The 26,419-nt window shown below is 36.9% G+C and overlaps 1 long non-coding RNA gene across 1 annotated transcript in view; it reads left to right on the plus strand.

The window, feature by feature from the left end:
* Positions 1-13,275, plus strand: part of LOC139792529 (uncharacterized) — a 32,608-nt gene extending 19,333 nt beyond the window's left edge. Inside the window, exon 3 of the long non-coding RNA XR_011724305.1 lies at positions 12,730-13,275. This is a non-coding gene — a long non-coding RNA (uncharacterized lncRNA). The remainder of the gene's footprint in view (positions 1-12,729) is intronic.
* The last annotated feature ends 13,144 nt before the right edge of the window (positions 13,276-26,419 follow it).

The raw sequence follows: 26,419 nt of genomic DNA on the forward strand, positions 1-26,419 counted from the left end.
ATCTAAGCTGTGTAATACATGGTACCATGTAGCACAATGCGGAGGACACTGCCTAAAAAAAACCTTTTAACACTGTAAATAAACTTGGAATTCACGCTCTGTGCTAATGTAGCTATACTATGTGATATTCTGGAGTTATTGTGCCTAGTGGTGTCTAGACAGAGGTTTTATTTTTTTTTAATATTAATATATCTGTATTTCCAGGAGTATGTACCTGAGTTTTCATGCACTGCAGTGTTGAAAGGCTTTTGGTCTGCTAAAATCTAAATTCATGAGTCTGTGGTGAGGTTTGGAATGTAAACTGTAATTAGTGCTGAATGGAAAACCCCTTCTTGAGTTCAAGCCTTGGGTGTGCAGGGAAAAAATCAAAATCTGAAAAAGCTAACTGAAAACCTTACAGGAGGAAAGTCTAGAGGGTTGCAATTAAAAGAAAAAAAAAAAGAAAAAAAAGGAGAGAAAAAAAATTCACATAGTCAAAACAATTGTATTTATTATAAATACAGGTTGACTTTGATCAACTCTAGTTATTCTGTTGTAATAAGTGATGTGATAGAGTAGTTGACAAGAGTGAAAACATAAAAGCTGCAGAGACTTTAAGATGGTTGTGCTAAAACTATGGGTAAGTTTTCCACTTATTTTATGTTTTCCTCTGGAACTGGCACGATGTTGATATGTTGTGAACTGTAGAAAGCCATTTTGAAGAAATATTTGCTTTTGTTTATTCTCTTATAATATGTTTTATCACATAATCTGAAACTTATTTATAATTTTTAAAACAAAGTGTCTTGGTGTTATTGAAATAAGATTTTCAGAGGAAAGGTGAAAACCGGTAAACTTAGTCCTAAGTTCTCCCACTGGTAATACGAAACAATGACTTCCCTTCAGCATGAAATGTTACCCATTACATACCCAGCATCTGACAGAATCTGTAATCTTCACTCCTTAGCAAATAATCCACAATAAAGTCATGTCTGTCCTTTTCCAACCTATTGTATACCCTCAACCTCTTCAATACTGGTGCAGAGTGATAAACAGAAAAGACCTTGATGCTATTTCAGTGGTACCAATGCAGTTCAATATCAGCTAAAGCATTAGTGTGCTATCAGCATTGTTTTGGTTATAAAAGTAAAACAGGGCACCATATGAGGTACTATGAAGAGAATTAACTCCAGTCCAGCCAGACTAAGGGCAATTGAGATTCACAATTATTGAGATTCACAATAATTAGTGGCTGTAATCTGTGTTGTGGTACTGTGGCATTTGACTTATTTCAGTTTCTATGAGTCTTGAAAGTAGATATGGTTTTAACAAAACTAACTCTATTGCAAATCTTACACATTTAAGATTCCTTGTATATAAATACACATAGAGTCATAGAATCACAGAATATGCTGAGTTGGAAGGGACGCATCAGGATCATTGAGTCCAATTCCTGCCCCTGTGTAGGGCACCCCCAGGATCACACTGTTTCCCTGACAGTGTCATCCAAATGCTTCTTGAACTCAAGAAGGCTTGGTGCTGTGATCACTTCCCTGGGGAACTTGTTCCACTGCTCAACCATCCTCTGGATGAAAATCTTTCCCTAATACCTAACCTAAATCTCCCTTGAACATAGAATCATAGAATCATAGCATTGGCTGGGTTGGAAGAGACCTCAGAGATCATCAGAACTGACCCTTGATCCACTACCACCACAGTTACCAGACCATGGCACTGAGTGCCACATCCAATCTCTTTTTAAATATCTCCAGGGACGGAGAATCCACCACTTCCCGGGGCAGCCCATTCCAATGTTTGATCACCCTCTCAGTAAAGGAATTCTTTCTAATGTCCAACCTAAACCTCCCCTGGCACAACTTGAGACCTCTTGTGCCCTCTTGTCTTGCTGAGAGTTGCCTGGGAAAAGAGACCAATCCCCACCTGGCTACACCCTCCTTTCAGGGAGTTGTAGAGAGTGATGAGGTCTCCTCTGAGCCTCCTCCAGGCTGAACAGCCCCAGCTCCCTCAGTCTCTCCTCATAGGATCTGTGCTCGAGTCCCTTCACCAGCCTGGTTGCCCTCCTTTGGACCTGCTCCAGGACCTCAATATCCTTCCTGAACTGAGGGGCCCAGAACTGGACACAAGACTCAAGGTGTGGCCTCACAAGCACTGAGTACAGGGGCAGAATCACTTCCCTGGACCTGCTGGCCACGCTGTTCCTGATACAGGCCAGGATGCCATTGGTATTCTTGGCCACCTGGGCACACTGCTGGCTCATGTTCAGCTTCCTGTCAATCCAGATTCAACTTCCTACCATTTTCCCAAGTCCTGTCTTTGGTCACAGGAGTGAAGAAATTAGAATCAGTCCCATCTCTTCCTCTCATGAGGAAGCCATATACTGCAGTGAGGTCACCCTTCAGACTCCTTCTCTCTACATTGAACAATCCAAGTGACCTCAGCTGCTCCTCATAAGTCATTCTTTCCATTTTGTCACCATCCTTGTTGCTCTCTTTTGGATGCTCTCCAAAAGCTGGACAATGTTTTTTATGGTGCAGTGCCCAAAACCACACACAGTACTCAAGGTGAAGACATACTAGTGCAGAGTAGGGTGGGACAATCACCTCCTTTGACCGGCTGATGATGCTGTTCTTAATGCACCCAGGACTTACTTGGCCCTCCTGGATGCCGGGGCACACTACCGGATCATGTTCAGTTTGCCATCAGCCAGGACCCCCAGGTCCTTCTTTGCCTTACTGTTCTCCAGCCATTCATTCCCAAGTCTGTACTTGCCACAAGGGTTGCCCTGTCCTAGGTGCAGAACTGGCACTTGCCCATGTTAAACTTCATGTGGTTGGTGACTGCCCATCTCTCTAACCCATCTCTCTGCAGGCCCTGCCTGCCCTTGAGTGAGTTGACCACTCCTGCCAATTTTGTATCATCTACAAACTTGCTTAAAATTCCTTCCAGTCCTGCATCCAAGCCATTGGTAAAGATGTTGAAGAGGACTGAGCCAAAGATAGATCCCTGTGGGACCCCCACTAGTCACTAGCCTGATGTTACCCATTCACTGCCACTTTTTGTGCTCGACCTGTGAGGCAGTTGCTCACCTATTGTACTGCACAGTTGTCCAGCTGTATGCTGGACATTTTATCCAGGAGGATCAAAATCATTCTTTAAGTCCAGAAATATTATATCCACTGGCTTCCCCTGATCAACTAGGCAGGTTATGCTTTCATAAAAGGAAATAAAGTTTAACAGGAAGGAATTTCCCCTCATGAAGATGTACTGGCTGTGACTGATGATTGTGTTGTCTTCAAGATGTTTTTAAACATCTATCAGAATAATATTTTCCATAACTATACCAGGAACTAGAGTCAGATTAACTGGCCTGTAGTTTTCAGGATCCTCCTTGCTAGCTTCCAGTTGACTGGGATCTCTCCAGATTCCCAGAACCTCAAAAAAATAATCCAGAGGCCTAGGGATGACATCAGCCATCTCCTTTAAGATTCTTGGATGAATGCCATCAGGCATTGCGGGGATCTAACCATAGCAGCAGATCCCACAGAGCTTCATGGTCAGCTAAGGGTTGATCTTGCAGTTACCTGCTTACTGACACACACATACATGCTATGTGCAGGTCTTCATATGCATGGTAATGGCATCATACTTACATGCACTCCTTTTTTTTCCCTTGGCTAATACTGTCGTAAGTTTTCTTACTTGAGGATAAGTTCTTTTCAACTCCCAGCTATTGCAAAGTACTGTTATCTAAGACAGAAATAGGATAAACTTGTAATTTCAGCTGATATTTGCCAAAAGCCATCAGGCAAGACACCAAGAAAAACTGCTTCTAATACAAAGAAGAGAGTGGCATCACGGACTTTTTGCTAAGAATCCAAGGGTTACTTCATTAATGGAATGGGTAGAAACTAAAATTCTTGATTATCATATTCTAATATAAGCAGCTTGGTCCAGGCACTACTGAGCTAATAAAAAGTATTGTGTCCCATATGTCTTTTACAAATGTTACCTAGTCCTACTGTACTGTAGCACTCATCCAAGCATGGCTCTCTGAAACATTAGCTGTCATATAGGGGAAGTTTTGAGTTATGTGGTAACTACCAGTTTTTCCAAACTAGGTCTGAAGATCTTTCTGTTCCCAAAGTGTACTCCTTTACCAAATGCTGTTAAAGTTTTGTCCTTGTCTAATTGTGCCTTAGGGAGAGTGCTGCGTATGGTGTTGATACTATCCCTGTTAGATAGAGCATGACAGTTACTGTTGCCTGTTCTCTTGGCTTAGATTTCTGATTCCTTTGGTTCAGTGACTTCTGAATTAAATGTAGCCAGATGCTGTGTTTCATTTGTTGTGGGTGCGTGTGTACACAAACAAATAAGTGGTTGTGTTACTAACTTTTATGCATTGTAGGAGTAATGAAAATATTTAAAGTAGCAAACCCAAGTTAAAAACATCTAAATGAGCCAGTAGAAATCTAAAAGTTGAAAGTGTAATAAAATGCAGAAATCCCTGGATATCCTCTAAATTATGAAAATAAATTCACACTGCAAACAGCATGTCACTGCAAGTATCTGTTGCAAGTCACTGTATGTGTATCTATTAATATTTTTTTATATAATGTGTTTCTACATTTCCAGCATCTTGCATAGTTTTCCTTAAAGTTAAATATATGCTGAATCTGAATCTATTTTTTTTTTTTTTTTTTGTAATGATGCCTCAGCTATTACCACTGTAATTACTGCATTACCATTAAATTTAGTCTCTTAGAAATGATGCAGTCTGGTAAAATTGACACAAATATATTATAAACAAAGAATGTATTGATTCATTTACCAGAATATACATTAGTAAAAATAAGTCCTCATTGCAGCTTGGGAAGTATTTTGTGAAAGAGGGAACACATTGTTAGAAAGACTTTAAAGCTAATTGGTATGATTGCAATGATTTCAAAAGGCTGTTTCACAAAATCATTAAGGCTAGAAATTAATCTTTGAGCTATATTAGCTCAGAGACTTGCACTTTCTTCACACTTTGCAAGCACAACCAAACTGCCATTAAGTTCAAGGTGCCCTCCATGATGCTTCATCAGAAAAGTGGAAGAGTTTTGCTTCAGTGGCATGTAGCCATAGACAGAGTAGTTCCCTGTCACGACTGGCAGAGGAAGTGGCTTCACAATGGGTGTGCATCCACAGGAGTCAGAAGATTTGCAAGTCACAGCAGGGTTTAAGGTCACAGCTAACTTTGCTATTGCAGCAATGTGCTTATCTCTGACTTAAAACAGTTCTCTTAAGCATGATTAAAACGAATGCATATTCCTTAATTACACCATACCTAGGGCAAACGCCAGTCCTTCGAATTCCTCTTCCGTGTTAGCAGTTCTCACAACTTGTTTCTTATCTGCCTTCTCAGTTACATTTTAAGACTTGGTTCCAGGGACACTGTTTTACCTGTCTCTAACCACTGCTATTTTATCCCATTCTGTACACATTTCTTTAAAGCTTCACAGCAGCTGATATAGCACCTCTTTGCTTGGCAACTGCTAGAGAGATAGAGAGCTGTAGTGACTGATTTTTTAGATAGTGGCCTTGCTCTACTTCCATTCTGGCAGCAATTTATCTAGACTTCCCCTGGTGGCTTTTCTTTGCTGGTAAACTAGAAATATTTTTGAAATAAAGATAAGTAACTCTGTTAAATAAAATAAAGGCAAAATAAGAAGCAGAGAAAGGTATGACACAGTCAGAATACTGAGCTAGGAAACCAACACCTGAACAGCACCTGAACAACACCTGAACAGAGGGGGGAAGTAATTTTTTTCTTGTAAATAGAAACAATCGCTAAGATTATCCATTTTAATTTTATTTAGATGTGTCCCAAAATCCTTTTTTAGCCCTTAATGACTAGCTTTTTTATTTTTTTTTCCCTACTGGTTCTGTAAGAATATTATTCTATATTTTAATCTCCTCTGGGAACTTTCTCCCACCTGAAAAGAGCCTTCTGATTGCCTGGGGAGGCTTAGGAATTGAAGAAGTCCTGTGAGTCACCCTTTCTTCATATCAGTGGATTACAATATTAATGAAAAATACATTCATTTTCCTTATGCTCTCTGTCCTTTTTGACAGTTGTATAATGCTTGATCAAAAGAGGTTTCTAGGACTTTAGAAGTATGTATTTTGCCATATACAAGCCTGCAGAACTATAGCTACCACTGGTTTGTTCTTCCATGCTTTTTTTGCCAGCAAATATTGGCCTTTTTCAGACATGATCCTTTTTTTCCCCTGATTTCTTCACATCTAAAATTATTCTTGGGTATCTATCCACAACTCAACAAGTTTCATAGTAAGACTTGGGATGGCAGGAATATGCTTAACAGGAAGTCCTAGATAGCAGTGAGATTGACTTGGTATTTTACTGGATAAAAGGTACAAGAACTGAGAATGGAATTGATCTAACTTGCTCCATTTGGCATTCCTTATACTATTTGTATTACAGAAATAATTGTTCCAGATGAATTTCAATAAATGGGAAGAATCAAGCTCAACAGTCTGAATTAAAAAAAAAAAATCTGTAACATAGATCTCCCACCCCGCCAATTTTTTCCCCCGGTTTTCCCCCATTAAAATAATAGCAAATAAATGTTCTGTGTGATTGACATATGGCCCTGAGTGGTTGTGATTTATTGTATGCACTGAGTTTATATTATTAATGAGATCTAGCATAAGCATATAATTTTACCTTACTTCTAGCATTTGCAAACTTCAAACTTCACTTTAGTCATATTGACAGCATAGGATAAAAATTCCAGATGCAGGTCAATCCAGATGAAAAAAGAAAATAAAATACACTTAAATTTTGCATGATGGCTGAAAATGTTGATTATCAGACTGATTCAGGTGTGCATGAGTGCTAAACCAGTTGTCTGACAGTGATGTGAAAGAGGCAGACTGATGGACAAGCTTAGAATACCCTCCTCACTGACGGACTTTCTGCACTCCACAGACAGCAGAAGGTTTGTCCTTGAGAGTAAAAAAAGCTTGTGTTTTTCAAGTCTTTACAGTCCAGTTTAAAGCTTTTGTACATTTTGATAGTCTGCTGTAAGGTGAATCGGCTCATTTGTTGTTTGGATATAGGCCACTGAGTCAATGGGATTCCCTTTATAGGTCTTACATGAAATTAGATTGCTGTGGGATGGGCCTTATTTTGTTTCTGTGAGGTTCAAAGGTGGGCTACATGACCTCAATATCTATCAGTAGTTTTCTGGGATCAGTATCCTAGAACTCAAATATATCCTTGCATTAAGCCTGAGATTTGTGGGTTTTCTTGGCTCTTCCGTTTTCTAACACATGGCAGAGGAGAATTTCAGCAAGAACATTTCTTCCTGTTTTTTTTTTTTTTTTAACTGTGCACAGGTATCTTATTCCTTATCAATGTGCCTGCTGGCTGTGTTTTTCTTTAACACAGGTGGCAACAAACAGGTTTTTTTTCCAGTTGCTTTTAAGATGCCAGTCCCAACATCAGAAAATCATGCATGAAAATTCTTCTGGTAAGATAAAATCTAAATGTAGGACTGGCATACATATATGATAACTAATTTGTTGAAGTCATCAAACATGCATACTGGCATGGAAACTACAGCACTTACTAAAAATGCTAAAAGTGTATAAACTACTTAATATCCTATAAATTCTGTTTGACATGCAGTCTTCTATGAAACTGTTATGTTATATAACAATTTATATATTTTTTAATTATAAAATTATTACTTAAACTATATAATTATAAATAAAATCATAAACATATATTTTTAATATATTTGTTATATTTTTAATTTATCTTTTTAAGGGAAATGCTTGTCATTAAAATCTCATTTGTGGTTCTGCCATGGAACTTTTGACAAAACTTTCACTTGCTTGGTTCTTTCAACTGCTCTACAATTGCAGTTCTGGTTATTTATCTGGATATTGTCCTTTTTATATGTTAAGTCTTAAGAAACAAGCTTATATCATAATTCTCTTTACTTTTCTTGGGGTCATATTAAAATCTACCTTCTGAAGATTTATACGATGCAAATGCACTATCTGGATATTCATTTCACTGAATGAAGTCTAGACCTAGAGAATTTAACTATGAAAGTTTCTTCTAAAATAACAACAACAAAAAAATATCTTTAATCTGGAAGCTGACTTATTCTGGGACAAAAAACTATTCCTCTGTTCCCTTATTTTAGGTGCTTAATTTCTAGTTATTAAATTTTGGTTGCTTCTGTAAGTCTGATACTGTTGAGATGAATGTTAAATTTTGCTGTCTTAATCTGATTCCATAGATCTTTATTTGGACTCCTACATGAGTAAAGACTGTTGGAGTAGACCCAATATATAATACATACAGTAGTACAGGGTGCTATTAATCATAATTTTGTTTCTCACTGGCTCTAATTACAGTCATTATACCATAGTGGCATATTCCTAATTGTATAACCAGAGAAGGTTAGTGAAAATCTTCCAAAATCTGCAGGGTTCCCCTGGTTTTGTATGTCCATTTTGATTTACCATAAGATTCAGCATTTAGAAATCACTTAGTGTCATTCAAACTTAATTTTGTCTCTCTGTATGTAAGCATTGCAATGGAGTGTTAAATTACAGAGTCACATGCTTTTTTTTATGGAACCTCTGCCTCATTCTTGCTGTGGTCCAGAAAACTTGGCAATCAGTGGAAAGACTCCCTAAGTGAACTGGAGGCAGCATGACTTTGTATGATGCTGCCTAGCATTTCAAATTGTGCTTTGCAAAGAAAAATACTTTTGCCATATAGATCTTCATCTAAAAATATGACCCTTTTCCTCATTCTTCAGTATTTTATGACTGGTGTAAAGGTTACTGACTAGATTACTGATTTTAACATCAACCTTCGCTAGCTCCATATGTGAGTTTTAAGACATAAAGTTTGCTTATGTAATTTATACCTGAGTAAAGCTATTATTTCTTTTTCTGATGGTAATTTGCTTCTGACCCAAATCTTAATTATTTTTTTCTGCATATCTCAGATTTATACTGTATTCAAATTTCTGCATGTTGTAGCATGAAACACTGCAAATTGAAGACAACTCTTCTTGTTTTGGAAGGAAATAATTTGTTTGAGTTAGGAAGAGAAGGTGGATTCCTCTTTCAGAGTATGAAGATTTGTGTTTAGTTGGGTTTGAGACCCTTACAAATAGCTCCTTTGATTTTCAAGGACAGTCCTAATGTTCTCCATGGCAATAAGGTGCTGTACCGTGTAGCGGGACGTGGATATTTCCAGATATCCAACAATTCTTGTTTTGATGTCTGACATTTGAGACAACATACGACATAGAATCATAGAATTTTCAGGGTGGGAAGAGACCTCAAAGGTCATCTAGTTCCAATCCCCCTGCCATGGGCAGGGACACCTCCTAATAGATGAGGTTGCTCAGAGCCCCATCCATCCTGGCCTTAAAAACTTCCAGGGATGGGGCTTCCACCACCCCTCTGGGCAACCTGTTCCAGGGTCTCACCACCTTCATGATGAAGAACTTCTTCCTAACTTCCAATCTAAATTGACCCGCCTCTAGTTTGAATCCATTCCCCCAGTCCTATCACTACCTGACATCCTAAAAACTCCCTCCCCAACTTTCTTGTAGCCCACTTCAGGTACAGGAAGGCTACAATAAGGTTTCCTCAGGGCCTTCTCCTCTCCAGACTGAATAAACCCAACTCTCTCAGTCTGTCTTCATGGTAGAGGTGATCCAGCCCCCTGATCATCCTCATGGCCCTTCTCTGGACACACTCCAGCACATCCATGTCTTTATTGTAACAGGGGCTGCAGAACTGGATGCAGTGCTCCAGGGGGGGTCTCACAAGAGCAGAGTTAGATGGTTAGAATCACCTCCCTTGACCTGCTGGCCACGCTTCTCTTGATGCAGCCAAGGATCTGCTTTGCTTTCTGGGCTGCAAATGTACACTGATGGCTCATGTTGAAAATGACATACATAAAAAAGCTTTCTCAAATGGACAAAAATGCTTCAAATGCTGAAATATGTAGGTAGGAGAGTGCCTAGCAATTAAACTTCTGCTGACTGAGGCTGTAGTTCCAGTGGGTAATAATTATAGCTAACTTGCTGATCATTGGGATGTTATCATAAATATGTTGTTTGAAATAGTTTGAGTCAGTTTATAAGAGAGTCCTTGTTATTAAATTTCTTTTTAACTGCTGCAGAATTCTGGTACTGAACAATGGGTTATCAATAAAGTGCTCTTTTGTCCTCTTTTTAAATGAAAAAGTATTAATACCTATAAAATTGTTACTCTTTGTTAAGTTTTACTGCATGGAATGATGAGGAGAATTCCACGGGAAAACCAGAGAGGTCATGTTTCATACCAGTATAGCTTTGAATGCATGAGGGATTTTTTCTTGAAATTCAGTTTCTCATAATTCTGTTACCACAGGTTAGCTCCACCTAGCTATGAGATAATATGTAGACAGTCATTTCAGGGTTTCTAATATTAGTATCTCTTCTGGGATTTGAAATTTAGGTCAAAACTACTGCCAGAGTGATCTACTGAAATTTCAATTAGAATTTGTTTCAACAAGATACTTCGTTTAGAATTGTTTGAAAGACCACTACAATGACTTATAGATTTAATTGTGTAAAAAACAATTAAGAGAGAATGCCAGATCCCTATCATTAAACACTTTCCAAATGAAAATAGTCTTTTACACTAAATAAGCTAGCACAACATGGAATTACTTACGGAGTTTTACAACATTAAGATGGAAGCCTAAGTCACTAGTAACTGAGGCATTGAATTTAAGTGTGGGGTTTGGGATTACTAATTTTGTTTTTTTTTTTTTACTAACTAGTTCTTTTAATTAGTTTCAGCGTTATATGGATTCAGTATATGAAGGGTTTCTCTTATAAACTTGTGAAAGCCTTCACTTGACAGCATTATATCCACATCTAATTTTCAAAGCATTGACTCTGAATTCGACTACTTCTTTTCTGGAAGAGTATGTTCTTGTGTTTGCTTAAGGTATCCTGGCATCCTTCTCCACTTGAAGGAACTTCTACAACTGGGCTTTGTCAGATTGTTCTTTGGGGTTTTGCCCCCATTCCCTCAAAACCAGGGAAACAACACTGAATTTTCTGAGTGTTCAGAACCTATTAAATTAAGCCTGAAACTTAAACAAGTGGAATTGCTGTGACAAGAACAGATGTACTTGGCAGTTCTGCCTTGATCAGTCTTCACAACAGCAGCCAATCTGGCCCTAGTGCAGTCAGTTTTGTTTGAGATTTATGCAATAATCTTTTTTTCAGAAGAAACATTCAACACGGTATCTCAGCAGAGGTAACTCAGATTCACTGAGCTGCCAAACAGGGAAGCAATTTCATTATTTTTCTTTCTGATAGAAAGAGAAAACTGTTCCTGAAGCCATGCGATTTAATTGCTGTGTAAGCCTTTTATGCCTTAGCCAGTCTTCTTCCCAGTGTAACTACTGTTTTCACTCTAAATTTACTTAAGCATTTTAGAAATATTATTAGATGAACATGAGATGGCAATGTATATTTTACCTGTAACTATATTTATTTGAACTATGTGGATAGTACAGATTTCTTTAACAAATAGGCTTGTTACCTCACTACTGTATCATCGTGTGGACAATGGTGTGTGGGAAGCTATTTTGTCTTACTTGCTTATTAACTGGGTGAGCTTACAGTCTTGTTAGAAGTTGTAAATTAAGAGATTTTCAAGCAGTTTTCATAGGTGTGAGCAATAGCCTTTCAAAATTTAACAAACCTGACTGAATCTTAACTGTGTATTTTTTACTGTCTTTTTGAAATTCTTTGATATATTCTACACAAATTTATTTTCAATTTGGAGATATTATAGGGCTTAAAAATATTCTCTTGCAGGGTTAAAAGCTGCTACTGAAGGCACAGCATTTTTTATAGCAAAACAAACCTTACAGGCTGTCTATTGTAGGCTGCTAAAAGTGACATGAATAAACACCAGCTTCTTACCATTTCTACTAGAAAATCATAGATCAGAAACTAGCAAAGTCTGAATCACTTCATTTATTTTTAAGAAATAATGTGTTACCAAATTCTAAAATCTTAAAAATATGGTCAGGTTTAGTCCTTCTTTTGCATTATCCTAGTAGTGTGAAACAAAGCTAAATACAATTAAATAATTTTACTGGGTTTGGCTAAACCTGCTTAAGACAACTGCAAGCCACTATCAAACTGAAAATTACCAATATGCTCTCAGTAAGAATCTGAAAAAAAAATCTTTAAAGCAAAAAACCCCAAAGATGTATTTGACTACTTTTACCATCAGATGCATTTTATGGAAGAATTGTGTAAGAAATGAAAAAGGAGCCATAACAGGCAATCAGTTTCCTATTGTAGATAACCATAGCAGAGAAGAATTGAACTTCATAGAATAGCTAGCAGATATTAATTGAATTTATTTTTCATGACAAGTGTATGTCAGAACTCCAATCTATGTCTTGATCATAAAGTTAAATTTCTAGGCCTGGATGTAGACATTAGACTCTGCTGTGATTCCATATGCTATGTGCAGAAATCCAATTTGTTCTTTTGGTAATAAAGCTTAGAAAATGCTTCTTCTTTTGAATCCAAACATCATTGCAACTGTCCAATTGCAACTAATTTTTTTTGTCCAATTTTTTTTTTTTTTTTTTTAATGTTATGCGGGTAGCTGTTGGAAGCACCCGTGAGCAACTTACTCACTGGTAGATCTATAACAAGCTGAAGATATGGATGCCACACTTCACACACACTGCCAACAATGAATTCAGAGCTGTGGTTGATCTAAGCTCTGGTTATTGAAAAATAGCAAGGCTTCTGGTAGGCAAGGTAACAGAAAGCACTTTGCTTCCTGAGCAGGCCAGCTGCTCACAAACAAGTGCTCCATGGGGAAAATAATTCAATTCATATAATCATCACTGGCTCAGGAGTGGAAATAAAAGAAGAGAACAAAAAAGGTGATGAAAGTTAGAATTTGGAGCGAGTGACAGGCGGTTGGGTGGCTTTGCTAACAGCCACAAAGCATTGATGGCACTTGGACATTAGTCTTTTGTTTTACTCACAGTCTTATTAATTTTTAAAGAACTGTTAATATATTTAATTTATAGCAGTGAAATGTGCTGTCATATTCACTCTGAATATGTTTCCTGTTGCTTTTTAGCTTTAACTTTGATCTTCATGTTCACCACATAGGGATATAAATTCAGAAGTCATGAAGTTTTTGAGGATCTTTGCTCATAAGAAATGATGTTTGTATAGTTTAGAAGAAAAAATTCAGGGAATGTGTAGAAAGAGAAGGATAAAGAAGGAAACTTGAAATGAAAGAGCAAAACTGTCCAAGCAAAGGCTTCTGAAGTGTCTGACAGGAGAATAAAATAGATTAAATCCTTAAGAGTTCCCTCCACACAATTTGGAATGATGAGACACGTAGAGACAATCTTTCAAATTTCCTGTGATTTTATTCCACAACACAGAATTCAGATGTTACCTGAATCATCTAAGGTTGTCTCCTTACCTTTAAATTTTTGCCTTTGAGAATGTTCATACGAAATAAAACTCAAGCCATATTTCTCAGTAAGCAGTCTCTGCAGTTCACTCTTCTGGGCTTTTCATTTGATCATCTACTTTAGATGTGACTATTAATGTCTCTCTCTCATGTATGTTTTCATTAGGGTAAACATCATCAGTGACATTAAGGAAACCACAATGATTAAATTTGAATGAATGCTTTCATATTGCAGAAAGAGGTAATACATTTGAGTAGCTTGCACTCTTCTTCATGATATATTACTTAGATATTTTTCCTAACCGGTTATCAAGAAAGGTAGTGCTGTCATGATGCTACAGCCATCAGCTTATGCAGCAAGTCTTGAACACATTCTGTCAGCAAACTTTGCCCAGCTGTCAGTAGGTATAGGGTAGGGCTGGAATATGAGAGCTAGATAGCTTAGCTAGTTAAGATAGCTAAGAGCAACAGATATTTCTTCTTCCTTGGATGTTGTGAAGTGATCAGGAACTGAGACCCGTTATCCTACACTGAAACAAGATAAATATCATTGTTTCACGCAGGCCATCTTGCCTTTTGTTGAGTGAAAACATCTCTTGGTTCATGTTTGGTTTTCTCATCACAGATAGCTTCTAGTCTAGACAAGAACAGAAACAGTCTAGTCCACTTCTTGTAAAGAGCTGATGACACTTAAAACAAATTGTGGAAAATGCAAAACTTGTGGTTCTTGAACAGTTTCAGATTTTTCTCTCAGAGTGGGTTGACATCAGGTAAAATTCACTAGGATAAAGAATAAAGGCTTATTTGCTTATTTAATTTGCCTTCACCCATCTCTGTTGCATAAATCTTTTTACCTTCTGCTATTTCTCCTTTCTAAATGCTTATGATGAACTGGAAAATTGTTTATATAATTTCTTATGGGTATCTGTGCAACCAATAAGTGAGACAAAAGCCTTTCATTTACCTGTACTCAGAGATACTCTGAACTGGTTATTGACAGACAGAGTGACCAAAAGCACACCATTCAAGAAATTGAGAATGGATCTTCAAAGGAATTAATATCAGAAAAAAAAATTGAGGCGTTGCTGGGAGGTCTTCACTGAATGTTTAGCTCCTGTTTTACTATGGAGCTAAAGGAACAAAGATCTTAATCTACTTTATTGCTGACACTGAAGATAGAGATGGGAGATGGCTGCAACTTGACCTCTAAAGATTAGGCTAGAAAGTGTCTAAAGATTAAAAACACAGTGGAAAATAGCACAGCAGTCAGAACTACGCAATGTCAATACCTTGCTTTATATTTCAGGATATGTTTCCCCCTGTAGAAGTAGACATGAAATGGATTTTCCTTCTCCCAACTAGTTAACTGTTTTAGAGGGGATTGCAAAAAAGGATGTGGGGAAAAATAACCACCACAAAACACCACACTTTAAACGCTTGTATATGTGTGTGTGTATGTACAGCTGAGATTCCAGGCATCTGTGGACCTTTATTTCATAAAGCAACTTTCTTGAGTTCAGCTGTTTAGGAATAGTAGAGGTCAAAATTAAAAGCTATGTACACAACTTCCCTCTACCCTCTACTGTAGTGTTCTTCACTGTTCCCCTCGAGTCAGATGCAAAAAAAACCCAAACAAAAACCTAAACAAAAACAAATAAAAAAAGAATAAATCAAAATAACTCCAAAGCAAATATTATCACCAATATATTTCCACAGAAATTATAATAGCTCTTTTATTCTGATTGCAGCAGTGGTTTTAGCAAGGAGCTTTCTAATATGAAAAAAAATCCTGAAAATTTAATGAAATGCCTACCAAGTAAGAGTTGTGTTTTAATAACATTTTACATTTTATTTACTTACTGTCAAACTGAACATGGGGATGGGGAACAAATTTAATTAGAGTAAAATGCTGCTTTCTTATTGTGAGAAAATACGATCATTTTGGGAAAAAAAAAAGAAAAATAGATAAACTCAATTTTCTACATTTCAACAAGACAAAAGGAAAGAACATCTACCTCTGGAAAGAAAAAAATGTATCTGTGCTTTCTTTAGTTTGGCATAAGAGGGACCATCCAGAGTGGGAAGACTCTGCATCGTACTTCTTTCTAAGACTATTTCAGCACCTAACTTGCAAATCTTCACTTTCACTGTATACTGTTATAATTAGGTTGACATTATACTCTGAAATTATTTTTTGCTTAGCTGGTCTTGAAGTTTTTCCATTTTGTATAAATAAATTTGCTTTTATTTAGCTTCCCTTCTCAGTCAATAAAATCACTACACTGCTATATAATTACGACCTCTAAGTTCTGACTCAAACCTCATTAAAAAACAGTCATACTCCACAAGCACAAGGGGAAGCCACCCACTTGCTGGGTGGTTGCCCAGATATGCTGATTCGTTATCTGCATTTGGCTGTCATTCAGGTTACGTTTTGAGGAATCTGACCTCTTACAGCCTCATGAATCAGATAGAGAAGTGATTGAAGTGGATAGACTTATTCACACAGGCTGCTTCTGCATTCAGCTGTGTTTGAACACCATAGCTAAAAGTTTGGGGGTTAGGATAAATAGATTAGTTGGTTTGCAGCCAAGACCAGTGACTTTGTGTAGTACATACAACCATGATTTTTATTTTTTTTTTTCTGATGAAACACTCTATTTGGTATTTGAATTGCTTCTCATAACTTAGAAACAAGATCTCACAGTTAAAGAGATTTATGCTCTGTTTGGTAGTCTGCTCTTGCTATTACATTAAACAGCTAAATCGAGGATGCTAATTCTTGCCTAAGTACTGAAAAGGTGACCTATTTATAGGGCTGTAGAATGCATATGTCTCCCATGAAAGTCAATTGGAAACTATTAGTGTTCAACACCTGAAATTGCGTCCATCTTCTTGATTCCTGAAAGATATCTTTACACACATATTGTCATCCATATATGAACTCAGATAACTCGGTTAGTGTTGATGTGATTGTAAAATGAAACAGTAAAAATGAAGAATCTTATTTTTAGTTACCTTTATTGATATTGTTAAAGCATGCATTTTTTCAGAGGCTCAGTGAGTTTCAGCAATTACTTTGCTGATTTCTCTGCAGGCAGATATCCCTCTGCATTCACCCATCTGATTAGGACATCATATACTAGTATCTACTTTTTAGGATAAACTAGACAGTTGGTTTTGCAGATGAATTATTACAGATTTACATTGTATAATACTTAGAAAGTGATTCTGTTTCATTTTCTTCTCTTACACCAATCTCTTACTTTGAATGGCAGCGTGCTATTCAGACAGTTTTACTATTGAGTAAAAATTTCCTTTTGAAATTTTTTTTGCATACTCAGTGTAGAAAGAGTAGAGATATTTAAAATTATTGTAGTTCTGAAAGTAAGTTCACTACAATAAAGAGGTGTTTCAGAGAACACTGAAACAAAGTTGACCATAAAAATATTTTACAATTAACACTTGCTAGGGATAAAATTTTTCTAGGAACTAATAATGAGACCTTAAAGAGACAAGTCAGAAATGTAGTCATCCGGTAACAAAGTGTATGAATAGAGCAGTTCATCACCTTCTTCCATGTTTCTGCTTGACCTTATTCTAAACACTGAGTTGAGTATCAGTTACAGACGCATGTTTTCAAGAATATCTCGTATGATTAACATGACATTAGCAGCAGAGAAATAAGTCTCCACAGGCTGAACTAAACTAGTGTCATAGTAAATCTAAAATATTATACTCATATGTAGGACATGATCAGAATGATATAAATTTCAAACTGTGGATTACATGATAGTGATTCTTTAAAAAATATGAACTGTCAAATCAGCTTTTTACACCCTGTTGTGAATTATTTGGAACAAATAGTAGCTAAGAAAAATTTCAGAAATTATAATTTCAGAGTATTTCTAAAGAGAAAGAAAGGCAGTAGGCTGAAGTCTGTGCACAGTAATCTGCACAGGTTTCATTTGGCTTTTAGAGTTCTTAAGTGATTTCTCTGAAACTGCCAAAACCTAGCCACTAGGGCGCAGATATGCAGCACAAACTGCAGAGGGGAATAAACAACACACATAAGCAACTCACCACTTCGAAACTAAATTTTTTCTATAAATGCTGCTAACATTTTGACAGTATTTCAAACTCTGGAAGCATTTATTAGTTCTCAGAAAGCAAAATCTTCAAGCTTTCATTTTGTAAGTTAATATTTGAATAGGTTTCTGCTGTTTCTGTATTTGGTAGAAAATACAGTTCATAGATACATCTCATTAGACTTAAAGCAAGGGCATGGAAGATCAGATGCATTCCATGTGACCTTGTGGATAAAACTGTAGCATTACAATTGTAGCATTACAAAATTGTGATTAAAGCAGGACTGTTGTGCATAACAGCATGAAGAAGAGGATGCTGTTGAAGCTTTACTAGCAAAAGCAGAGCTGATGATTTGTAAAATGGTTATTGGAATTAACTACTAACTAGGAAACCTCCTACGTAGGCACAATTTTACTCCGAATCACTGTTGCATACTTACAATGTTTGGCTCATTAACAGTGAAACAAAAGTACTTTCTTTATTATTTTTAGGATGGTGACGTTTTTATTTCTTGATAAAGAGCCGTTTTTGGTGCTGCAGAAGATAAAATTTGACGGCCATTTTTGTACTGACAAACTCACAGATAGCTAACATATTTCTGTAATTTGTAATTTTATTATAGGTAGTAAACGCTGTTATTGATTCCCAGCAGTAGTTTTTTGTTGCAAGGAGGGAACACTTCTAGTATAAATGCTGCAATTGGCTTGCACCATGGACTTGAAATAACATGTCTGGCCTTGAGATAAGAATACATATGTTCCTCAACTAGTAATTCTTTCCATCAGACTAACATTCTCTTTTGCAGCACGTTATCCAAACTGTTCCATTTTCTTTTTCATCCCACAGCACATCTGTTGGTATTTTAATGTATTGTTATTCCTTCTCTTTCTAACTGTTTTTGTTTTCACAGACCGTATTTTCTGAAGTGCTCTTTTCAGCTACTGTTTCTGAACACTGAGCCCAGGAAGGGGAATGCCTTCTGTTCCTTGGACAGCCTGACTTGATTGGACCTCTTGGTGTCATGAAGTCCTACATTTTCTCCCCACGTGCATTCTGTATGCCTTCCTATCACCTTGCTTGTTGTCCTTTCAAGGACATTGAATATTTGAGGGGAGCAAAATAAGTATTTTGTAACTTCCCAAGACCCAGTAACACTTTATTTCAGCCAGTCAAAGAAATATGTTAAATAGCCAATGACCATGTCTTTAGATACATTTTACTCCGATGCCTTTTTGTCTTGATGATTTAGGGACATAGTTTTTTCTTAATTTTCCTTAATCATGTTTGCTATTGTTTACTTTTTGCTTGACAGGTCTGCTTTGAAAACAAACACGGCTTTGGTTTTTTGGGGTTTTTTTTGTTTGTTTGCTTGTTTGGTTGGTTTCTTTGTTTGTTTTTTTGGTTTGTTGTTGTTGTTTTGAACAAGTAGCTTCTGGACACACTATTACACAAAAATAAATTCTACAAGGAATGGAAGGAAAGACAGCTAGAAGGGAGGACATATAAGGAAGCTGTCCAAGCAGCAAGAGATTATGTTAGGAAAGCTAAATCTCAGTTAGAACTAAATCTATCTGGAGAGATCAGGGAGAACAGCAAAAATTTCTATAGGTATATTAGCAGCAAAAAGAAAGGCTAGGGAAGGTGTGGGCCACCTCAGAGGGGGAACAGCAGAACTGGTAACAAGTGAGAAGTTCTCAATGACTTCTTTATCTCAGTCTTCACTGGGAAGGGCTCCAGCCACACTCCCAAAATCACAGAAAACAACGGCAAGGGTTGGAAGGAAGAACTTCAAATTGTAAGTGAAGATCAGGTTTGTGACCATCTGAAGAACCTGAAAGTGTACAAGTCCATGGGATCCAATACAACCACAGGTACTGAGGGAACTGGTGGATGTGCAAAAATGCTGTCTATCATATTCCAAAAATCATGGCAGTCTGGTGGAGTCCCCAGTGACTGGAAAAGGGGAAATACAATCCCCATTTTCAAAACAGGAAAGAAGGATGAATGAGGGAAGTACAGTCCAGTCAGTCTCACCTCTATGCCTGGTAAGATCATGGAGCAGATCCTGAAGGCACTTCTGAGGCAGAAGAATAACAAAGAGGTGATTTGTTATAATCCACACAGCTTCACCAAGGACAAATCATGCCTGACAAAATGAATGACCTTCTATTAAAAGGTCACAACATCAATAGACAAGAAGAAAAGGATTTGGGAGTGCTGGTGGACAAACAGTTATATATAAGCCTTCAGTGTACACTTGCATCCAGCAGGATCCTTGGCTGCATCAAGAGAAGTGTGGCCAGGAGGTCCAGGGAAGTGATTCTCTCCCTCTACTCTGCTCTCATGAGACCCCACTTGGAGCACTGCATCCAATTCTGGAGCCCCTGTTACAATAAAGACATGGATGTGCTGGAGTGTGTCCAGAGAAGGGCCACGAGGATGATCAGAGGGCTGGAGCACCTCTCCTGTGAAGCCAGACTGAGAGAGTTGGGGTTATTCAGTCTGGAGAGGGGAAGGCTCCAAGGAAACCTTATTGTAGCCTTCCTGTATCTGAAGGGGGCTAAAAGAAAGCTGGGGAGAAAGTTTTTAGGATGTCAGGTAGTGATAGGACTAGGGGAATGGATTCAAACTAGAGCAGGGTAGATTTAGATTGAAAGTTAGGAAGAAGTTCTTCATCATGAAGGTGGTGAGACACTGGAACAGGTTGCCCAGAGAGGGGGTGCAAAGCCCATCCCTGGAATTTTTTAAAGCCAGGCTGGACAGGGCTCTGAGTAACCTGATCTATTGGGAGGTGTATTTGCCCATGTCAGGGGGGCTGGAATTACATGATTTTAAAGGTCCCTTTGCACTCTGAAAATTCTCTGATTCTCTAATTCTAGAAAATAACAAAAAATGTTGTGTGTCCAAATATAACAATCTGGTAACAGGTATTCTTGATTATTCAAGTCTTTTAGCTTTCTCTGGTAGGGAAGTGTTCTTTTCTCTGGATGTAGTTCAAAGTGAACTGATTTTCAGACAAGGATGTAACTACATGAGGAAGCAGCTGCAAAAAATCTAAACCCACCCCTCCGCCCCCTCAAAAATATCAGGGAAAGGCACTAGGGAAAGATGTTTTACCATGACTCTCTAAATGGTTCTCCCCACAATGTGTCTGTGGTAGTTGAGTTTGGAACAATTTAGATATAGGCTATCCTAACTAATAATTCTGCTTATTGCAGAATATGTTGTTGGGAAAGTTAAATGCCTGACATTCAGCCCTTCCAGTCTTTATGTAACATTCTTGCGTGGCTGGCTACAGATTTTATCCACATGAATCGTGGGAATGACTGTGTGAGAATCCAGTATAAAAGAGTTACTGCTCTCTTTTATACTTTCATTGCCTTGAATGGATTTATAGGGAAGATGTAGACACAGTCAGCAACTGTGTTGGCATATGTAGAAACAATTTCCATTTCTACATTTCCTTTCTAAATTTTTCAAAAATTATAAAATGAAGATGGCTAATTTTATGGTGACATCTCAATGCTCAACTTGCAATCCCATAATGAATTCACCAACATGTAAAAGAAAGATATCAGGCTCATAAAGGAAAAAAAACTAGTTACAGCTCAGTTTTGTGATAGAGGAATGTGTTTATTTTAACTTCCCTCACTGCATTTCACATTTTTCTCAGTTATAAATTAGGATAACGTCAATAAAATATTTGGCACTGCTCTTTGATGTAAGTTTGATTGCTTACTTGCTTTTTTATTGGAGCCTTTTAATCTCTCTGTCTCTCTATACATATACAGCCTTCTCAATTGTAATATAAATTGTGTTGATGTTTGTTATGGAATATGTTGTTCAGTGACCACTCTAGCAGAATACGTGGCTTTCTGTTTTCTTGTGTAATTTAGATTTGCATAGTGTTCTTTCTTGATCTTAAATTCATTTAAAACCTTACTTTCCACTATTATTTTCATGTTGTTTCTTTCATACCTTTCTTTCTGATCATGTTGCAGTTATATTATCTATTTTCTAAATTAGATTTTTTTCCCTCTCTGCTTAGGATCTCTCCCAATGCAGCCACTTAAAAGCATCCATATCATACCTGATAGGGAAAGGACAAGTGTTTCTTTTACCTGAGTACTGAAAACAATTAAATCTACACCACAATTACTTCCACTTGGAGCAGTTTCTGCTGAGTGACCTTAGAGTGTAAAACTAAGAATTTGCTGGTGTGTTTACAATGTCATATCATGCTCCTTTGGAAGATGATGTAGTGTTTTCCAACTTTGCTTAAGCAAAATGTGTTTCAAATTTTGTGATTTCACTGAGATTATTTATGTTATAGTTCTCTGGTCTGTTTTGGTATCAGTATCATCAACAGAGATTTACAGCTTTGTCTCTTTCATACTACTTTAGTTGTTAGTTTAGTCCTTCTGCTAAGGGAATTATCTTTCAGAATTGATTGGATTTAGAACTTATCTTTTAAAAGTAACCAAATCTCTAAATTTAATTTAAATGGATTTATTGATCTAGTTTATTTTTATTTAGTTTTCTGGTCAACGTTTTTACTTGCACAAAAGCAGCAATAATAAAGTAGTACAATAATAAGGAAAAAAAAGAAAAAAAGAGGTATTTAACGTGCTCTTCTAAGCATGTCAACAGGACATTTAAAGCCTTTCCATGTTATAGATATCAGACAGACATTTCTGCTTCCTGGTGCCTTACTAGAGTTATTTGCAACTCGCTTTGGGGTGCCAGAGTTCTTTGGACCCATGCACAAGTTATATTTGCCATCAGGAATTTTTGTAGACTGTCTTAATGTGACTGCTTAACACAAAAGTTTACTGCTGTGATCCTGGATAGTCTTGTTCTGGAATTTTTCTCTATATTTTTTTATATGTTCCCAAACTGCAGGTTTTGAGTTCAAATTCACCCCCCACTACATATCCTCACCTCCCCACCTTGAACCTGGGAGCATTGATCAGGTAGCCATTGTGGTCATGAGGCCTTTAAATAGCTAAGTTGTTCAATTCTATAGCAGAAACAAGGGAGGGAACTGCAGGCAAATCTTTCAAACAGTAGTTTACCCACAGAAACACATTTACTCTGGTCAGTTGACACTTTCCCCAGTCAAGAAATAAAAAAAAATAAAATATCCATTGTCAATGGATTCAGAAATTGTGGTTTTGGATACAGTCATGAAAGAACTTGTGGAAGATTTTGGGTTTCATTACATATTAAAGTTTTACCTTCAAAAGCTCATGTAACTGAAAAACTAAATGCTTCTCTAGAAAGCTAAATATATTACTGTGAATCTGAACATTTAATTCTGAATTCTATATTTAGATTGGTGGTAAGTGGCTTAAATGCCCATACTTGTGTTTTGTCAGTATGGATTTTTCTCTATAAGAAAGTTTACCTATAAATTCCAGCTCCATTCTTTAAATCTTTTGAGTTCAGCTTCCTAGATTTTTAATACAATTCCTTTTACTATAGAAAATAAGCTCTTTTATAACATATAATGTAACATAATATTTAAGAGAATTAATTTTTTATAAATATATCTATGCCTTTGGTATCTTAAACTGGAATTAAAGTGGTTTAGATAGGAGAGAGATGAAGATAATTTATGGTTAGAAACCTAGAGGTTGTAGTGAGACAGATGTTGGCCTCTTCTCCCTGGCGACCAGTGATAAGGTAAATGGGGTCAAGCCCCATCAGGGAAGGTTCAGTTTGGATGTTAGAAAAAATTTCTTCACAGAAAGACTGGTTAAACATTGGAACAGGCTTTCTAGGGAGGTGGTGGAGGCACCATCGCTGGAGGTGTTCAAAAGATGGGTAGATTAGGTGCTACCCATGGTTTAGTGAGTAAGGGTTGTAAGGTAGACAGCTGGACTTGATGATCTTAGAGGTCTTTTCCAACCTTGATGATTTTATGATTCTACAAAATATCTGAAAATTCTGTGTACCGCAGCTGACAAGCTGATTTTGACATGCACCCATCAAGTTAGCAGCTGAGATGGATTGGAGAAGTTATTTCGGTGTCTAATATATAGATATTTGTATTGCCCATACAAACTCTAGCAAACCCTACAACAGATAATTTAAATGAGTTGCATTGTTAGGCCTGTATTCTAATGCAGTCTCCCATATCACAAACTGAGTGGTTTCTTATTCTTAGAATGAATAAGAAGATAGCATAGATGAATGCAGGTCCCTTCACAGATTTGGAAGTCTGAGTTACGTAGCACCAGCTGGACCTTCAGTCAGGGAGTGGTACACTGTTCAGATCCTGTCTGTGGAAAACTTCACCAGCATTGTAGTCTTGAGAGCTTTTATATGATGTCCTTAGAAGTAAGCAATATTATTAACAACTTCTACTGTCAAGCAAATGAATGGCATCCAAGCTGCTTTACATTAAGATGAGATGAGACATGCAGGTAGCTTAATCACGGAGTGCTAAGTGGGAATGACATCCAGGCTTCTCTATTACAATCAAAAAAATAAAGTTAATCCAGAACCCACGTGGTATGTGGAGCACTCAGGGCATATTATTTGTTGGGGGATTTCAAGGCTCAGCTCAGGTTTTTGGTTCTTTTAAAGGATGCAGAACCACCTAATTTGGTCTATGGTTTATCAGACAACTCAGTATTGAATTATCTACACTGCCATGTGTTGTTTCTGCTGAGATAGAGTCTCAAGGCAATCCAAGACTGAGTCATGTTTACAATCCCCCCATGAACTGCTAGTGTACACTAGATGTTACCAAAACTTGTCTACAAACAGTGAGCCAGATAATCCATTCAATTGCAACCTTGTTAGACAAAAAATGGCAGACAGAAATATCATGTAGGTCAGAAAAGGTAAATGCCAAATCTTCCACCAAGGAAGGAATAGCCTCATGTAGCAGTAAAGGCTGCAGCTCAAGTGGATGGAAGGCAACTTTGTAGACGTGAAACTTAATTTCATTTATTAGTGGCATATTTTGTGTAGAAGACAATTATGGATTGAGTAGTTGCAAAAAAAAGAAACCCAAAAAAACCCCCAAGGAAAGTAATTTTAGAGATGAAGATAAAATATCTCAGAAAACCTGAGAGAGAAGTAGATTTGCAGAATGAATACTTAATTTCCCAGATTTTTTGTCATTGAGACAATAGTATTTGCAATTATATAGACAAAGAAAGAAAAAATTTTACCCCCTCTAGTTCTAATTACATTACAGCTTTCTGGTTTTAATTCCAGTATTTAAGTTAGACAGTTACAGTGTTTAGACTGTAAAAGGAAGTATTAAACATAAAACCTCTTAGTAAGGTTGCAGAATAGATGAGGATAATGGAGCATTTTTCCTACTAGAGAATGCCTTGCTTTTCAGTCCTTTTCTCCTTGAAATGGCAATCCTACTGTAAGGAGGAGTGGTATTCTGGGGTCAGTGAAGCAACAGAGCAGTGAAATCCAACAAATCATATTCTGCATCACATGTTGCTTAGGAATATAGCTACTTTCAATCATCCCACTGATGTCCAATTCATATACGGTGATTTTTAGTACTTTTAAATATTTCTGACACCTTGCTTAGAGCTTTTAGACATTATACCAGATCCCTAATGTTTCACAAATGAATTTGTTTTCTTTTATAAACTTTTTTAAAGGTCTTCCCATCTGGAAATACACTTGATGATAACCTTTTCAGGCTAAATTGAGATGAGTTCATTTTGATAATTTTTTATTTCACTGGTAATGTGCTGTTTAGTCACCAGATAATGGAACTTTTCATAGATGATGAGAACTCATTATCCCAGTCTTCTAATAGAAATGCATCTTATCACAGGTGCGTGACTGCTATTCTTGATTTCATTCGAGATCATGTCTGACAAAATACATAAAATATTGTGTCTCCTTTGTCCGTGGGGCAGCTTGCTAATAGACAGTGTCCAAATCATTCACTGTGAAGTCCAGATGTGTCCTGTTTGTCCTCTGCTAAGAACATGATATTTAATAGTCTGAAATGCAAGTTCAAATATCTGATAATAATGAAGAAGTCAAACTTTATCCCTTCCTCATCGTGTTATTACAGGACCAGAAGACATTTTGTTAGAGGTTTATCTCTAGTGGGGGTTATTCTTTATTACCCAGGGCTTTTAGCATGATGCAGTTCTTAACTCTGTTTGGAAATTTAATACAGAAATGTGTGTCCTAAACTTTCATTTATTGATGAAAGGACTCGAATTCATTCTAATTTCAGAATTGGATTTAATGTGGTATGTGAATATAAGAAAATATCTGAAAAAATATCTGTCCTCATAAGTTACATATGAGATAAATCTGTTCTTCTTGAGCAAAAGCAGTTGGTTCAGTGATGAAAAATTTTTCTGTAGAATAAGATTCTCTGGGGGATATCTGTAGATTCAAGAAGCTTAGTCATGTACTACCCTACTGGTACTGCACAGTACATGGTTCTTAGCATTCTGGATCTTCAACAGTTCCTAGAGGACATTTAGCTAGATACGTAAACTTTTTAATGAAAACAAGATATCATAATTTTTAATTACATAATTAAAAAAAATATAACCTTAATATTGTAAGTTGATAGTTTCTTATTTAATCTTCAATTATGTGAAACAAAATGCAAATTTAGACTTTAAAAAAATAAATTAATCCTTAAATATTTTAACTATTTTTCTGTTTGATTCCTAACTAAATGTCTTTCACGTTGTCTAGAAGTGTCATGTTCTCCCCATCCACTGGGACATCCAAAAGCCTTTGAACATGGCCTGGCTGT

The sequence above is a fragment of the Heliangelus exortis genome, chromosome 1 (assembly GCF_036169615.1).
Source record: "Heliangelus exortis chromosome 1, bHelExo1.hap1, whole genome shotgun sequence".
Taxonomy (NCBI): domain Eukaryota; kingdom Metazoa; phylum Chordata; class Aves; order Apodiformes; family Trochilidae; genus Heliangelus; species Heliangelus exortis.